This window comes from Camponotus vicinus, unplaced genomic scaffold (genome assembly GCF_025532165.1).
Source record: "Camponotus vicinus isolate PSW18456_S1 unplaced genomic scaffold, iyCamVici1.0 SCAF_1, whole genome shotgun sequence".
NCBI lineage: Eukaryota > Metazoa > Arthropoda > Insecta > Hymenoptera > Formicidae > Camponotus > Camponotus vicinus.
Window position 1 is genome coordinate 34,588,645 of NW_028141945.1, and position 12,813 is coordinate 34,601,457.

General features: G+C 36.7%; 2 protein-coding genes across 5 annotated transcripts in view; one reads left to right on the plus strand and one right to left on the minus strand.

The window, feature by feature from the left end:
• The window catches only part of Stub1 (STIP1 homology and U-box containing protein 1), a 190,730-nt gene that overhangs the window by 9,009 nt on the left and 168,908 nt on the right, over window positions 1-12,813 (minus strand). The gene's annotated exons all lie outside the window — the stretch shown is intronic.
• LOC145963504 (opioid-binding protein/cell adhesion molecule homolog) overlaps window positions 1-12,813 on the plus strand; it is a 281,149-nt gene that overhangs the window by 4,826 nt on the left and 263,510 nt on the right. Inside the window, exon 2 of the mRNA XM_083085532.1 lies at window positions 802-1,001. The gene's annotated coding sequence lies outside the window, so the exon portion shown is untranslated. The remainder of the gene's footprint in view (window positions 1-801; window positions 1,002-12,813) is intronic.

Consider the following 12,813-nt stretch of genomic DNA (forward strand, 5'->3'; position numbering starts at 1 on the left):
GCGTTAAAAACAAGAGCCGGCCCGTACAAGCACAGTTGGTATTATATACGCTGTTTTTTTCTCTAACGAAAACGTTGAATCAGTGCGACCAGAGCATTTGCACAGGAGTATATAGAAATGCTTGCTATACTCATGGTAGTGGTATGATGTATATTGTGATAAAAATGCGAATAGAATTACCAATCCCGGTGTTTTCCAGCGTTCTTAGACTTTGGGTTCCGATATTTAAAAATATAATTCTATATTTCCGGATCAGTATTCTGTGTATTCCGGAAAGTACCTAATCCTAAACTTCTATTTTCGACGAAGCTCGACGGAAGAAATAATGGTTCCGATATGGAAAGGGATTAGTGCTGATGGCTGAACATGATTGATTAAGAAGTTGATTATGGATTTCATGATCGAATTAGAAAAATCGAATGAAATTTAATTATTAAAGATGATCAAGTTATTAAAGAAATCGATATTAGGATAGAAATCTCCATTAAGGTGGAATAATAGATTAATATTTACTCTATTAAACCTACTTTTCTGTTCTCACCTGAGATAAATATTATCATTAAATAAAAATAGAAATTTGTAGTGTTTTATTTTTGTTATACGGAAAAAGTCTGGAAATTTTCATAAATATAAATAGACACTTTTTTAGACTTTTCATCGTCGCGATGTCGGATTTCGTGATCGGCATCTTTTACGTAAAAGATTATGTGGCTGAATGTGGACGTGTCTGCGTATTTGATAGTACTTTTAATAGCGGTTATTGATGATGATTGGCTTTAACTGCTGTCCGATTGCTTGCAGGTATCCAAGCTTTTTGGTACTGAAGTTAAGGCTCTCGTCTTCCGTCTACAGCTAACTGCTTCATCATAGTATCGACCAAGTTCTGCATCTTCATGACCTAACCATCACCTTTTATGGATACTCGATGCTTTACCTAGCATTTCTCGTAATCGTGATGGTATGCACCGCCATAATTCTTTGCCTCTCGCCAGAGATGAAAGGTAAGACTTTTGTGTAGATACAAAAGGAGGTGAAGAATTGAAACGACCCAAGAATCGGCGTTTCGATTCATTCATGCCTCAAGAATAAGATTCTCTATTGGATATCGAGTGAGCATATTGCTCTCGTAAATTGTGCGTCTTAAAGAAAGATAATTTGCTATTATAAGAGATCGCGCGTCGCGAAAATCTTTATCGTTCTCGACAGGAAGGAGGAAATTGAAAATTATATTTCGCGAGCGGAAAATCGAAAGAGATTATCTTTCAAGATGTATGAGCAAAAAATTTTTGGCAACCACACAATGGTTATAATTGAATGCATCGTTGATGTGTATCGCGAATTACGCGAACTTGTATTTCGAGACACGCCGGAAATAGATTGCATAAACAATCATTCGTGGACATCACTCTGACTGCATATGTCATTTGTATATTTTATACGAGGAAATACATTTATAAATCATTTAACGACTTCGAATAGCTTGCAAAAGAAACGGTGACAATCAATATATCACGCATTGTGTAATATTCCTGATATTACGATGTGTCCCTGTATTTTTTTGATAATATAATCGGATTATTACATATCGCGTGTTAAAAAATTTGCAAAAGCAATGCGTCTAAATGTGGTAATAAAACATGTCAAAACTTAAAAACATCAAAGTAAAATAAAAATGGAAAAAATTTCGATTAAAGATAAGAATGAATTTGATTCGAAAATTTGCAGATTTATATATATATTTACATGTACCATTGTGTAAATTACACAATTGTTCTTATTTACTCCAATGTAAAAAATATAACAATATTTTTATTTTTAATCCTCTATTATTAAATAATTTTCATCACACGCTAATTTATCGCGATTATTAAGGATGAATTTTAATAATTAGTACAATGGTTTCCACTTACAATTAGTTTAGATTGAATTTTTCGGCGTTCGTTCGAAGATAAAAAGGCTCACCGTTAGTTAGAGGAAAATCAATCATTGCGGTTCTTTTCGCTATCGACGTAACAAAAAAAGCCCATTAGGTGTTTAATACCTCTACCTAGAGCGTTCAGGGATAGCTAGGAGAATGGAACAAGAATAAGGTATGAGAGAGAAAGATAGAGAGTGGACGGAAATTGCACGAGAGAGCAGAACCCTTACGTACCGTGCGGAACCGTCGAAGGAAAGTTTCTCGTTCTCTTAATATCTGAGAATCACTATTCAGTCTTACAGAAATTGCTATTGGCAGAACCATTAGAGGCTGGAATTAGTTTCGCGATCCCGGATATCTGGCGGCCGCGGGGAATGTGGCACGGGGGGAAGCGACCGCCATACGGCTCACTTATCTTACTTCCATGCCTCGCATTAATACTTTTCGCCAACTCCATTTACTCCCTTATTTCGGAAAACCTATTTATAAAACCGTTCTCAAATTAAGGTCGGTATTTTTTGTTTAATAAGCACAATTTTTATTTAATAAGCAATGATTAAATCTCCGTTAACGTGAAATATTAGAAAATTCGTCACTCGATTAAATTTATTATTTTGCAGAGATTTTATCAGAGTAATTATAATTAATATCATAATTAATATTTAGATTGTTTTTGTGTGTGAAAGTATAGTGAAAATTATAATTGAGAGACAGAAAAGATTTTTCCTCTAAATTGTGTAAAATAGTTAGATAATTAGATAGTTATTTAAATAAAAAGTAAATTAAAAATACTTAGCTTTAGAATCATTTTGTTTTTAATACTATTTTTTCTAAAAACGCGAAATCTTCATTCCATATACATTTTTTTTCTCTACTTTTTACATTAAATCGTCAGAGAATTACGTTTGAAACATCGGGTTTACAATCAAAATGTCATCAATATTACATTGCAAATGAGATGCAGATTCATAGAGATCATTTAACGATCATAATAGATATAAAACGAGAGAGGGATTACCCAATCCTCGCTTATTATCCTTCGGCGAGTCTCAGAACCGCTTATTTAGGGATTCTCCTTAGTGATTCCGCCGCAAATCTGTAACACGATGGCCGGCCGCATCGTAAACCCATATTCTGGATGGACAAACATAGATATCCAACGTACGCGGGGGCCTATGCACGTTGGTTGTCGCCATCAGACCAACACGCGCACCGTGCCTACGCCGGGACGAACAGGGCCTCCTACGCTGTACATACAATTGTATCATCAGGGCAAACACACCGACGACCACCAGCTAACACACGCATACACCGCGCGGACAAACACCGTTTCGCAAATAACGTCGTGGCGTCATGAAAGCGTCGATGCTTCATATAATACAGTGCATCTTTCCCATTTTGCCGATGCACTCCCCATGGAAGACGATCTTTTACCCTCGTCTGCGACTGTGACCGTTGTAAGTTTTATGTTGTAAAATCGTCAAAACGATGGACAAGTAGAGCGTATTCTTCGAAACGATCGCGAAGTGAAGACAACCGGAAGACGGCACGTTTCTTCTCGTGACGAGAGGATAAATCGAAAGATCTCATTAGTCGTTTGTCGCAAGTGCCCATTCGTCCGATAGAAATAACAAACGCTTAATTGCTTTATTTGACGAACGATGCGAGATCGTTTCCGTGTGATTTTACTTTTCGCCGATGTTTAACGAGACACATTTTTAGAATCAACAATATGCCATTCGCGTGTGACTGGAGGAAATTAATTTACAGAAAGGTTCTACAAATTTGTGACGCGAAAAGGGAGACAAGGTTATCATTAATGCTCGATATAAATGTGCCTGAGATAAACTTTCGACATATTTTCTTCGCACAACTTCATAAAGTTCTTTATGGATCTTTAACTTCTTTGACACGACGATAAACGATCGTACTTTATCGCGCTATTATATGCATTCGAAAAGCCAAGAAAAAAATTCATAACAATTTGGAATCTGTTTTGTGCAATGCTACGATCAAAAAAAAGATATAATATAAATTAGCTGATAAAAATAGAAAAGATAGGATTTAAGTTTCTATCGTATTTAATCAATGGAAGTGATGTTGCGAAGAGAGTTGAAGTACGTTTGCGAAAAGCGCCATGTAAATTAAACGCTCCTCACACGTGGATGGAAATCTTGCATGAAAGCTTTGATCGTACGTAATCAAAACGCGTTACATACGCGAACTTTTGCGTCTTCCACAAATTACATTAAAATATGATGACAATGGAAACATCATGCGCGCGTCCATTGCCGCGATTTTCACGCAATCTGATTACCGATTTTCTCCCGTTATTACGCAATCGACATGCACGCGGGAAGAGGACGGCGTATACGTCATTGAGTTTCACTTTTGTCATGCTAATTGGAAATACCGTGCGTATTGCGTTGTCCTTTATGCGCATTAAATTCCTCGTTAGATCCGAGAGATCGGAAGCAGAGGCCCCTCGGCTCGCGCTCGCGCTCCTCTGCATCGGGGCTTGTTAAAACGTTACTGCGGTTGTAAGTAAAGCGCGAAAGCAATTAGTTCCCATTTGCAATTTGCAACGTTGTTTGATTTAGCTCGGCACAGCGTTGCGGCGCGATGTACGAGCCTTAAGCGCGCGTGCTTAAGCACACAGGTGACACCTGAATTAAATACTGGATCAGGACAGGCTGCAAACGCGCGCCCACGTTATTCGAGCACGTTTGGCGAATTAAGAACTGCCCGCGAATGAAACAATTAGATGGCGATGAGTACTAGAAGTGCTACGAGTACTTTAGTTTTCGGCGAAATATAACATCCCACGTATAATTTAGATTTTTTTTTCTTTACTTTTGTTCCCTTGTTCGTGGTATTTTTAAAAACATGAATTATGACATTTATATGCTTATTATTTACGATATATTTATGATATGATAACGGGATAATAATTAAGAAATACACTGTGTATATAGAATTCTTGTCGTTGTAAAAAATCTGAATCACTCTATTGAAGCTTCTGCAGATATTTCGATATATTTTGACCTGTTTTTATTCAACTGTATTATAGCTATATGAAATCTCGTGCGATCATTAGCAATAATGTCGATGCGCAGCAAATGAACGCTACAGTCTCGCTCGTGTCACCCTAAATCATTTTTCATTATCCTTCGGCCATTAATCACGTCGCTTTGATTGATTATAAGGGCAGCGACAGATTGGCATGAAGCGTTCTCATAAGTCGGTGATCAAAATGCCAATTACGAGGCTTAGACCTTTATTCATCCCCTTCCATTTCGTTTTCTGCTTATCAGCCATGATTAAGAACTCCTTTTCGGACAATTTAAAAAAGGAAAAACTTTTTCCAGCCATAAAACATCGGTTTATCTGCCGGACGATTTTTTCTCCCGATGATATTCATTACTGTGATTAAAGGGACAGCGGGATAAATCATCTCGCGATTCGCAGTAAATACGAATTTGTACGACGACTGAGGCAATGATATATATTATTTGAATGTGGATGGCGCGTGATATCCCTCTGATTAAAACGTAACGTATAATTTAATGGACCAATTAGTTAAGTGCAATCGCGAGAGTAATTCGCACCTGAATAATAATCTAAGTGATAAACTCGGCGGTATCGCCGTCATTGGGGTTCGTATTAAACGAATTGGGCGCTTTGCAGGGCATTAGATTACTTAAATTTTTACTAAGTTTTTCTAACGAAAATGCATAATCATTAATTTAATAATATGAAATAATTAAAACAGCAACATTCACGTAAAAATATTTAATATCATTCGGGCAAAAATTTTATCGATAATTCGCGTGTAACAAAACTCTGCGGAACATTAAACTGTTTCACGTCGGCAATAATCGCGAATGTGACACAAATACGGCGAGATGTAATAATGTTACAGAACCGTCAAGAGGCGGATTACACGAGATGCTTTCGACCTGAGCATTGTGCGTTAATCGGGGAAATAAATAGATAAAGAAGAAAACACACTTTAATCCAGATTACTTTCAAGTTTTATGCCATAATCGATGTAAGAATAGGTATTTTTCTTATGGCGTGTGTGATTTATTTGCGTTTCGTCGATTTACCTCGGTCATCTCTATTTTACTTTTACAAGGATACATCCCTCAAAATTCCTCGGAATAACTCTAAATGAAAACACACCAGCTGTGTCTAATATTTTTTCGTATAATGGCAGAGATAGACGGCGTATATTCTTAAAAAAAGGAAAAATAAAAGAGGGGGAGGAGAATATGGCCTGGCAGATGTGTACCTACCCGTTACATCCGCGATAATGATGAGTTTGCTGAACGAGGGGGGCACTAATGGAACGTCGGACGGACACTCTCCCGCTCGCCAGAATGAAATATTTCACGTCCTCGTTCTTTTTTACAAGCCACTCGCGCTGCTGCATAGCCAACGATAAAGATATACACGGACATTTACGGAACGAGGGCATAAAAGGTAGGGTGGTTTAGCGTGGTATATTTAATATACCTCTCTGCTATAAGCCGCCGTAGCATGCATGCACGTGGAAACCTCGTATAGCGGATCTAATCGCCACAGTAATTTTAATGATTTCCCCGATTTGCATCTCGTGTACTTCTTGCACCGATTATAATCGGCGGTTTATGGCGGAAAATGATCATCGAGTGTAATTAAATCATCAATTTTCGATAAATTTTTCTGCTTGATTCGTGATAATAGTTTTGTTGCGGTTTTGTCAGATTTCTTTCACCTTGATACATCTCGCTGTGAAATCGATCAGATGTATTAAAAACTTTCTTTTTTTAAATTTTGTTTATCAATCAATCAGCATTTTAGTAAAATTAATTTCTCGTTCAAGTTGAACATTGCTTGCCCTTTATCGTGATGCTAATAGAATTACTCGATCGTGTTCTCACTCCTTATCACGATCAATCATCGCGCAATCTCGCACTCGGTAAAATTGATCAGTCGGGGGAGGGTTGAGTGCTATATAAAACTTAGACTCACCTGGTTGTCGCGGTTGTTCACGGATTATCATCGATCTCGCGTGCGTAAAACGTTGTCTAATTGATGGACGCGGAAAAGGTCACTCTGCGACCAACAAGCGTAGACGTCAATCACACAAGAATTATATTCTTAGAATTGTGAAATAGTAGTCATAAAGCAGATTTTTTTATATCTGTAATATTTATTAATAATAGTTAATTAAACACAATAATTAATTAATATTAAAAACTGCAATATATCGAGTTTTCATTATAAGTGCAGTTAAATAGAAATCTCTGAAGAAAAATATATCAATAATTATTGTATCATTTAATCACAAATTCAATGCAAAATTGCATATTCGGTGTCTATAGACAAAGTTTCAAATGCATTATCCTTTAGGGAATTACCATTAAAATGATGTATATAATTTAGGATGATTAATCATCCATATCATTTGTGACGCGAGAGAATAGAGGAAAAAAAGAAATGGATAAAATTTATCTCCCTCTCTCGAATAAACAGTAATATGCGAATAAAAATTTTATACGATGTTACGGAAATTTAATTGTCTGTTAATTTTCCACACAAGTTTTAGGAAGAGAGAGACGGTTAAAAGTTTCGATCATGGAATCGCTTTTTCGCGATTCTTCTGCCCGACTTGCGCGATTTAATTCGGTCGCTCGCTTCGCCGACCTCGCGATCTATTTTCAAGAATAGATCACGCAGCGGCGAAAGATTTATCTCTTACTATATCAGTATATCGGTTTCTATGGGAGGACCCTCTCGTCACGTTGCAGACTCGTATATGGACTATCGCGAACGGCAAAAAGGAATTTTATTGGCAGGAGTCGCGGTATATTACGTTTCGAAGCAATTCGCGATTATTGGAACGTGTCTCATATAATGCGAAACGCTGGAGGTCCGTGATTTACGGCTTCTACTGATGGATTTTTAGATTAGCTGTTCGTATGTGTGTGTGTGTGTGTGTGTATATATATATATATACATATATATATATATATATATATATATATATATATATATATATAAAACCGTGCGCATTTTCATCACATATCGACCATGCGCCGATGCGGAAAACAATTAAGATTTGCAATATGATCCATTATGATTTATGATACAACAAGAAAAAGTTCAGGAATTAATCCTGATCCTGATTTTATGATCATTGCGCGTGTCTGATTGATGAAAATTCAAAAATATATTGATTGACCAATTGTTTGTTAAATAACCTAAGCGTATTTAGCTATTGAGCAATTCAATATTCGATCTTTAATTAATTTTTATCTTTAATTAATCCGTTCGATACAATAAAAACGCCACTTTGGCGCAACATGATGGACTTCTCACTGATATAACTGTCTAAATTAAATTTGTAATTTTACCTTCGGACTTATGCCGAATTTTATAAGTTAGTCAGATGTCAACATCAAAGAGATTAAATTACGTGAAGAGCTATATACACGAGAGGAAGTTAAATTACGTTTAATTGAAAACTGATGATAAACTTTTTCGATTGCTTTCCATCGATCGACGATGTGTGCATAGGAATAAATTGTATTTTAGTTCAAGGCAACTTAAACATTTTCCCTTAAATATTCTCGTTTATACTTGATTATAAACTTTCAAAGTCTAACAAAAATAATTTAATATATTAATATTTAATTTTGCACGAAATATATTAACTGTAATATAAGAACTTTTAATGAGCTGTATGATGGATTTTTCTTCTCTTTACAAAACAGGTTATTTATATATATGTTATATATATATATATATATATATATATATATATATATATATATATATATGTTCTTTTAAAAGATGTAATTATTGGGAGACATATGTGCTATTCTCTGTATTTTCTACTAAGCAAAATGAATAAACCGATTTCCACCCTTATTAATAAATTCGTATGCATGACTATGTCTCGCATAAATATGAATAAGTAGTTTTACGATCCAAAGGGACGACTGTTGTTGTTGCTGTTGTATTAACATTAATATCGTCGCGATATTGTTACACGATACGCGCATCTAATTCTAAGTTGGACAAAGCAAACGCGTTAACCGCACGGAGCCGCGATGTGAACTCTGTGTTATCCAAAACGCCATTAGGTGCTTTACATTGGCGAGTACGCTTCCGGAGAACGGTCACGTATCGGCCAAGCATTTGAATACTCTCTCAATTACCAACATGTCGTTCGGAGCTCGGGCAACCGTGACATCCGCCATTTCCGGCCAATCCTCCCCCACACCGCCCATCCCTCCTCCTTCTCCCCTTCGCTGTCCGAGCAAATTTTACGCTTCACAATTCTGCTCGTTTCGCGGGATTGTCAATCGTGAAATCCAGTCAGCAAAGTTTTTGAGGCTTTCCTATACACTCGTCTGTCAGAAACAAATAAACACGCTGGCTGCTCATCTAGTGTCTACAAAATATTTGTTGGTGCAAACGAATAGATAAAACTGAAACGCGTTTTGAGATCGATAATTAGCGTATAGTATACTAGCTTTATTTGATGATATATCCTTGTTCGAAGATTCAATTAGAATACGAAGATGCTCCTTATTAGGAAACTCGAATGAAGGAAATATCATTATAAAGGTCTCAAGAAACCTAATATTAAGAAACTTGTATAGAGTTCGCAGTCGATAAGACTACTGATTTATCTCTTCAAGAATTCTTTACAACATTCTTCAGCCAATACTCTTCTATCGATGTTCTTCCTGCTAACGTAACTATAGATGCAAGTAGAACAATATTATACTTTGCTGATCTTAAGTTTCTTCCGCGTGTTTCCGTTCGTTTTATTATATATCGATACTCTGATCCTATTGAAAACAATCTCCGTCTGAGATAATTGACTCAGGAAAAATAACCGTATTGACGAAAAAGTTGGCGAGTTAAATATGTCAGCAAGCACGAGCTCTCGACAGGAAATGATTGCTTCGGGCAAAATTTTTCTGTTGACCAAACAGCAACGATCACAGATAAATGAACAGAGATAATTTTTTTGTGAAAATCTTTTCTCTCTGCGATTTTATATACATATATATATATATATATGTTACAACGTACTTATTAATTATGTAAAATAAAGCGGTTCTACTATTTTAAAAATACGCAAAGTAATAAATCACTTTTATTATTCGACAGAATTGGCTCTGCGAGATTATAATCTCATTATATATATATATATACTGCAGTATTAAAATTTAAATATTTGCGTCAATAAACGCGCATACATATCTCTTTTGTAGAAATACATAAAAAAACTCGTCGAGAGAAAAATTGAAAGAGAAAGAAAAAAAGAGAAAAATGTGAATACGACGTGTTAAGTACCGTGCACTTTAAGAGGATTGAAAGTACACGGCGGAATTATAGTGCCTCAAGAATTGTCTGAATTTCAGCATCTTTCCATGCGACAGAAAAATTTCACGATGAATCTAATTTAAACAATATCGTTCGTAATTAAATTTGGCGCATAAATTATAACTAGGAGAAATTTAAATTAGGAGAAATTAGGGTAGAGAGTGAAACCTCAGAAGTTATTCTCATAAAAAAAGGTGTGCGTCAAGGATGTGTGTTATCACCAATTCTCTTTAACATATACTCAGAAGCCATCTTCAAGGAATCTCTAAATGAAGTAACTGGTGGAATAAAGATCAATGGCAATAACATCAACAACATTAGATACGCGGACGACACTGTCGTGATTGCTGACAACATAGTGGACCTACAACGTATGATGGATCGCATAGTTGAACATAGCGAATCATTTGGTCTCTGCATGAATGTCTCCAAGACAAAGATCATGGTATTCGCAAAGACCCAAGTAGGTGCTCATCTGACGATTCACGGGGAAACAATCGAACAAGCAACATCACTTAAGTATTTGGGTGCTACGGTTAACAACTTGTGTAATCCTAAAAGGGAGATAAAAGCCCGGATTGAGCAAGCCAGAGCGGCCTTTATTAACATGAGGTCATTTTTCACCAGACGGGAGCTTAGCTTGGAACTGAGAGTCTGTATGCTTAGATGTTATGTCTTCTCGATATTCCTCTACGGCTGCGAGAGTTGGACCCTAGATCCTAGCACTGAAAAATTTATTGAAGCTTTTGAAATGTACCTCTACCGACGAATGTTACGCATCTCCTGGATACAGAAGATAACCAACGTAGAAGTATTAAACCGTATGGGCAAACAAAAAGGACTGCTACTCACGGTCAAGACGAGAAAAATGCAATATCTGGGTCACATAATGCGTGGAGAGAAATATGAATTCCTGAGACTGGTGGTAGAGGGGAAAATCCTAGGCAAAAGATCTGTCGGCAGAAGACAGAACTTCTGGTTAAAGGACCTCAGGCGATGGTTCGGCTGCACATCGATATATTTAGAGCTGCAGTTCAAAAAACAGTAATAGCTATATGGATCGCCAACCTTTGTGCGGAGACGGCGTGAGAAGGAGAAATTATAACTGGTTTTATTACAATTTTTTCGGCCGATGAAACAAACACGTGTCTCGCGTAATGTGCTCTCGCTAGTATTCATTTGAGATGGTTGTTTTCCGAGTTTCGCGTAATGTGTTACTCATTAATGGGTAACATCAGACATATTAATGAGTAACACATTACGCGAAACTCGGAAAACAATCGTTTCAAATGAATACTAGCGGCGCGTTAGCGGCGGTAATTCCTATGACGAGTTCCATGAAGACTAGCGGCGGTTATTCCCTTCGGAGATACCATTTAGCAATTATGAAACTCTAGGATTCCCAGAGATTACGCTATTCAAACTTAAATATAACGAATTAGGTACAAAACTGAAGCGTTCATATCGCATCGCCGGTCGTCGTTGTGCGCATTGTCGGACTTGCCAATCGGTTAACTTTGATCTCTCCCCGAGAGTCGTTAGATTCGCACGTGTCGCATATGTGGTTCGCGTGATTCGATATGTGTACCTGTATGTGCGCTCACGAAATCGCGCAAACCGCTGGGAGATCACCAACTTTTAATTATACTTTCCTAAACTGTCCCCGTTTCAACGTCCCATTATCATTTCGCATTTTTCGAGTGTATATCGGATCGTCCGATATTTTCTTTCTGTTATCGTGAAACGCGGATCTGACCGGTATCGGGAAATTAAATTGGGAGTGGAGTAAAGGGAGGATCTTGTAGGCGCCGCTGAAGGAATGACCGCAGTTCTGCAGCGCGAGGAGATAGGGTCGTTGTCGAGTACAGGCATTAGGAGGACGTGGATTGGATTGACATTACCGTTCCAAGTTCTGTTATATCCCCCGAGAAATCAGCGCAGTGCTGCCAGTAACACTGTCCAAAGACCCCTCGGACATACGTGTGCAGGCCAGACCGCCATTATTACAAATATCGAGACATACCTATATATATCTACACATAAATATATATGTGTGTGTGTGTGTGTGTGTGTGTGTGTCTGACGGTAAATACACATATTTGCCGCATTCGCGCGAGTCCTTTTATCGATCTATGATGATTTATAAAGAGGAACATTAATTTTTGTGTGCAATACGCGCATTAATTATAATTTGATTTCGAAATAGTACGAGCTAATCCACTGTTGTCAAACTTATGGAATAATTAAGAAATTAAAGAAAATTGTCAAAAGATATTTTTTGGAATTTTAAAAAATATTTTTTTGACGAATAAAAATATAAATAACTGCAATTTAATCGATATTGATCAGTATTTCGGAATTAATCGCGAGATAGGTAATATCAAAATATAATGAAAAATAAAGTTATTGATTTTTTAATACATTATTCCCATTAAAAACTTTTAATAACAATTACTATTTTAAATTTCCAAGATAAAAAAATATATGTACAATATTTGAATGAGTAA